The sequence below is a fragment of the Leptopilina boulardi genome, unplaced genomic scaffold, assembly GCF_019393585.1.
Source record: "Leptopilina boulardi isolate dan_hultmark-lab unplaced genomic scaffold, ZJU_Lbou_2.1 LbouV2_9, whole genome shotgun sequence".
NCBI classification, from domain to species: Eukaryota; Metazoa; Arthropoda; class Insecta; order Hymenoptera; family Figitidae; genus Leptopilina; species Leptopilina boulardi.
The window spans coordinates 141136-147500 of record NW_026138038.1 but is presented as its reverse complement, the minus strand read 5'-3'; positions in this window follow the sequence as shown (position 1 = coordinate 147500).

Genomic DNA, 6365 nt, shown 5'->3' with positions numbered 1-6365 from the left:
TAGAAGTTTGGGTTTATCCATCTCATCTTAATTCTCTCTTTGACTGACGGAAAGAATCTAAACGTAACTCGTCCTTTATTGGAGTTTATCCACCTATTCTGCCATTCCTCTATATACAATTCTCTAATTTCCTTAATGATTCTTCTTATCGATGGTCTATCATTTCGTTCCAGTTTATATATTTTATCATTTACAGATATTTCCTTATTTCTGCTTAATCGGTACGCAATACTTCTTATTGCACTTTCTAAGTTTATAGGTATCTCTCCTGCTATGACCTGTACCGCGTCTAGCGATGTTGATCTATAGACTCTCGTTACTGCTATTAGTGCTAGTCTTTGGGCTGATTCCAATTTTTGCCAATCTTTTTTATTTATCAGATTCTCCCATGTCGAAGCCGCATACGTCACAATTGAGAGGAATAAGCCTTTATAGAGGATTTTCATCGCTTTATATCCCAATCCCCATTCTCTTTTCGCAAGTTTCTTTAGTGCTGAGAACATCTTTTTACTTTTCTTGCTAACTCTCTTTACATGCTCTCCTGCTCTAACTCCCTTTACTCCTGATTCTAGGGTTACTCCAAGATATGTGAACTCAGTCACCATTTCTACCGATTTGTTCGCTAATTTTATTGTTGGTGGTCTATTTAAACTTAGTTTTCCCTTGAGAAGCATCATTACGGTCTTTTTCTCAGACAATTTCATTTTATTCAATATACACCATTCCTCCGCAAGGCTTATTGCCTCCTGTCCCCTATTTTCTAAAATTCTTCTTGTATTGCCACTAATTATTATGACAACGTCATCAGCAAATGCCACCACTTTAATTAGCTTCGCTTCGAATTTTTTCAGGAGACCATTAAACACAAGATTCCAGAGAACCGGGCCTATCAACGAACCTTGCGGACACCCCTTATTGACTCTCCTCTCGACCGAGCCATTTTCCGTTCTGAACATCACTCTCCTTCCCTTTAGATAATCTTTCAGAATATTCACTAATTGTTTCGAGCATCCAACATTCTTAAGTACATCGATTATTGCTGGCCACCACAAATTATTAAATGCATTCGTTATATCAAGAAACAAACCTAGTGCATATTTCTCTTCGACTTGATCAACAGTACTCAGGAAGTGATGCAGAGCATCCTCAGTTGACTTCTTCACTCTGAATCCGTATTGATTTCCGACTATAGTATTTTCAGTCTCCTTATTCAGCCTTCCGAGTATAATACCCTCCAAAATTTTGCCAAGTATTGGCAAGAGACAAACTGGTCTGTAGGACGATGGGTCCGATTGTATCTTATCCTCTGATTTCAGTAGCGTAACGACTACCGCCTTCTTCCACTCTTTGGGGAAGATTCCATGTTTCCAACATTCACCAAACAGTTTCATCAGTATATCGCTATTAAGTATCCATACTCTTTTGATCGTGATAACATCTATCATGTCCCAACCTGGGGCCTTACCATTTTTCATTTTCTTTATGACTTTCTCAATCTCATCTTTCTCAATTGGTTGAACATCATCATGACCCACGTATAACTCAGCGGCTTTGTCTCTAATCTTTTTCTGGATAGCTATATCCTCCGTCTCTGCATCATTGCAGAACAGACCATTTAGTAGCTCTTCAGCTGATTCCCTCCAGTCTATTGTATACGAATTCCCTTTCTTTATCGCATTTATTGCTACTGAACCCTTGATTTTACCGCAACTCAGCTTATAAGCATATCCCCATGGTTCACTACCAACTTTAGTCATGAAGTCCTTCCAACTCTTTATACGTGTATTATTAATTTCTTTATCGTAGTTCCTCCTTTCGTTATAGTAAGCCAATTTGATATCTTCTAGATTTTGCGCATTTCTCTTCTTTGCCTTTTGGTATGTCCTACGAAGTCTATGAACTTTTCTTTTGTTCTCGGTAAGTTCTATCGTCCACCATCTAGCACAAGATCTTGGTTTCCCTTTATACGGCATGGACTCTTTACAGGATTCAATTATTGCTCTTCTAACATTTCTAGCCAAATCAATCACATCTCGCTTATCCATACATTCATTATATAAGGGAACCTTAGCTGCATACGCTTTATCAAAAATCTCCCATTTTGCTTTGTTACTTGTGAATCTAGAGGTTAACGATTTCTCGTTTCTAATATTTAGAGGGCCATCACCACTCACCTTGAACATTAGAACGTTATGATCACTTGATATCCAATTTTCTTTTACAGACCAATCTTCAATCATTCTTATCGCTGATTCTGACGCCAACGTGACATCTATATTGCTCTCTCCGCCTACTCTAGAGTAGGTATTCGGATTGCCTTCTTCGTTAACTATATACAGGTTCGTCTCCATAATCAAAGCTTCAAGCGCTTCACCCTCTTTGGTCAAATCATCTGAAAACCACATCGGCGATCTCGCATTGGCATCAATGCAATATACAACTTTATGTCTTCTAAGTATTTCTGCGATATTTCTAATTCTTTCCAGAAATGGTTCAATTGGCATTGAGTACTGGAAGTACCCACTTATAATATATATCACTATTTCACCGTTGTCTATTTGGGCACAGGCTATATGCGTATCGCAGAGATGCTCGACTTTCATAACCGTCAGTGACTGGTCAAGTATGGCTATGGCTGCCCAAGCAGTCTCTCCTTTCTTTTCCCCAGAAACTATCTTCGCTCTGCTTCCAAAACTTGCGACTCTCCCTTTTATAGTATACGGTTCTTGTATTGCTACAACATGGATATCCCTTACGTCCGCTTCATATCTTATTTCAGCTACTGTTTTCATCGCCCTACCAGCATTTATTTGCATGATTTTAATCTCCCTTTTACCCGACATCTTCAATACCATAGTTGGTTCTCTCAATCAGCCTATTTAATGCCGCCGTATATGCTGGACAGGATTTGTCATTGACCGAGTGATCTGCCTTTTTCTTTGCTTGTCTACATGGCAAGCATGTAGCACTCTTGTTATTTTTTCTATCGGCGCAGTTGGCAATTAAATGACCCTTACTCGCACAATATGAGCATGTTGGTTCTTTATCCAGACAAAACTTAGCTATATGTCCATACAGCTGGCAGTTGTAGCATCTGGTGACACCTTTATAGTCTTGAACTTTACAAGACTGCCAATTCAAATATATCCTGTTACTTTCTCGTGATCTTATGGCATTTCTTATCTTTGGGGTTACCTCAATTACCCAATTGGTCCACGGCCCTTCTCTTTTACCTATTTTGAATCTCGGAACGAAGTCCCTTTTGAAATCCTCCTTGCTAATGTCCCCTAATAAATTATCATTTTGGCCATACACACTTTCGATAAGTTTATCTGTTTCAAGTTCTCTAGGAACATCAAAGATCACGAGTTTGGGATTCAGTGCTCCTGAACGTTCTGCCTTAAATCCATTCTGACTAAGGTTTTTGTGCTCAATTATTTTCCTTAGATCCTCCGCCGTTGCTGCCTCAATTGTTATTTTTCCATCACCTCTTTTCCGAACCCCTTTAATTTTTATCCGTTCCTTTCCCGGATCAATCAGATCCATTACCTCCTTCTTCAGTTTATCTAGGTCTTCTTTAACTTCGTAGCTCTCTGGAGGCGTTACAATAGCTACTTGTGCTAACACCGGAATTTTTCTGCTTGATCCACTAATAGGTGGAATCCTGTTCTGTATTTCCGACCTAGTTCTCTGTTCACCTTTGCTAGCTATTGACGCATATGACGGTCTCTCGTCTTTATGCTTTTCCAGCATCATTTTTAGAGAGAAAATCTCCGAATCTTTACTGTCCACTAATCCCTTTAAGTAAGCATTTCTAGTTAGGAGCTCGTATGTCAATTTCGCCAAATCCGAGATGTGTCCCATAATTTCTGAGGTGAGTGTTTTTGTTACTCGCTTTGATGGATCATTCTCACAGCACTTTCGAACTGCCTCTTCTACATATTGAATATCCCCTATGGTACAGTCACTTTTCGCCAGTGAGTCCATCCACTCTTCCTCATTTGACGAGTCCATATCTATACATGATCTCTTCCTAACATGCTTTTCCCTTCTTTCAATACTGCTTTTGCTACTAGATCCCCTTACAGTTTTGCTTTCATTCGAGCCTAGGAGCTCATTATCATCTTCCATTGGCACATAAAGATTTTTATTTATTTCTGACATTTTTCATTATTTTTATTTTAGTCCTGAAACTTAAGATTTTAGAATAGTATTCTGAGAGTATTCTCCTTAGGAATACAGCGCTTTACGCTTTCCAAGACATAGAGAGGCTTTGTCTTATTGTGGCCTCGGCAGTGCCCCCCGATTCGGATCAACAGGGCCTAGCACGTGCACCACACGTCACTATTGACTCCGTCGGGATTATGCGCCACATGATCAGGCAGCCAGCTGGTTTTGGTTTTAACCACCCGGGCCTGTGCACTATATGGCGGCCTGGTGTGCCACCCAGTTTCTCCGCTGTACCCTCTCATACTCTTCCTCTCCAATTTCAGAAAGGTTTAGACACCTTCAACCATCCGGTACACTCATCCTACCCATTCTTTAATCCAGTAGAGGTATTTGTAGTTTATACATATTGCCCTTTTCGTGCGCATTGCTTTAAAAAATTTGCATAGAAAAAAGGGATGTTGCAGCTACAGCAACACCCCTCGCCCAGCTCCGTTAAACGCTTTTCCGCATATTAACCATTTCTTTTCCTGCGCATTGCTTTTCTATAGTAAGCAAATATATTAGTACCACCATACTACGCTACTAAGTCATCTAGTATCCAATAGTTTATTTCGTGCGCATTGCTTTGAAAATTTTTCATAGAAAAAAGGGATGTTGCATCAGCAACACCCCTCGCCCGAATCTGTTAAACGCTTTTCCGCGTATTAACCATTTCTTTTCCTGCGCATTGCTTTTCATGGTATACAAGAATAACTAGACTACACTACTAAGTCATCCAGTATTCATTAGGCTATTTCTTGCGCATTGCTTTGCAGTTTAATGCAAAAATAGCTATTTAGCTTTCTGACTGAACTCTGTAGGTTCAGTACTACCCTCTACCCCTCCTCCTCCCCCACCCGAACTACAAGGTGGGGTCCCGGGCTTGGGACCGGCATGGCGGAGTTAGTAGATAGGGACAGCGGGAATCTCGTTAATCCATTCATGCGCGTCACTAATTAGATGACGAGGCATTTGGCTATCTTCCGGTAGTTAGCTAATTGGTATTTTGTAACTACATTCCGTGGCATTTCAAATTTTTTGTTCCACCCACGTTAGGAACATGAATTTAAAAAAAAATAAAATAAATAAGTTAATAAATATGTATTTAAACAATTAAAAAAGAAAAAGGAAAGAGAGAGGAAAAATAAAAATTATCAGGGTCAGATAATTAAAAGGAAAGTTAAAGGAAGGAAAGGAATAATAAGAAAGATATAAGGAAGATAACTATTATGTTAAGGTTAAATGTCATTAAACTTATATGACATCCTGCGACATTCGATCATTCAACCGTCCAAAAAGCTATGGAACATTTCCATTGAAGTTCTAAGGGCGATTAAAGATATAGTTTGGTAATCAGTCTTTTTTAAGCCACATTTCTCCAGTACTTGAACCGTGAAGTGCGGTAGAGCCCCCCTGGAGCCAACCACAATTGGTTGTACTGAGGCAACCTTATGAAAGGTGCCAGCAAGGTGATCAGCGACTGGATGGTATTTGCGCTCCTTTTCTCTTTTCGCTTCAAAAAGCGATTGCCCTTGTTCATATCTTACAGTAACGTCTATCACAACAATAGAGTCTTCTTCTTCCACAATTAAATCTGGCTTCAGAAGAACCCCATTGATGCTAATTTCAGGCTCTTTCATCACCTTGATGGCACCTCCCCTTTGATTGATTTTATTAATAATAAGATCCAAGACCTCGTTGTGTCTTGATATTCTAAAGGGCTTGTTGAAGGAACAATAGCCCAGAACATGTGCTGTGGTCTCCGGTCTGGAGTGACACCGCCTGCACATCACTTCTTCTGTATTGATCTGGGGTCGCCCCCTGAACAATACAGTCTTTACACCACAGGTGTTAGATCTTAATTGTAATGCAGTGATGAATCTCGATGGTCTGAGAAGGTTGTAATTATACAACCAGCAGTTGCAGACGGGGTCATCTACAAACCAGGGGACACCCTGCCCTTGTGAAGCAAGAGCAGCCCAGCGTTGAACCTCATCTATTTTAATTTTAAGTTTTAATCGGTTTAATGTTTTCATATCAAAAGGAAAAGTAATACCCACGCTCCGAGCAAACATGCGGATGTCTTTGATGTATTTATCAGAATTAGCCACCTCTCTTGATGTTAGATCTTTAGACTGTGACATTTTCAGCCAGTT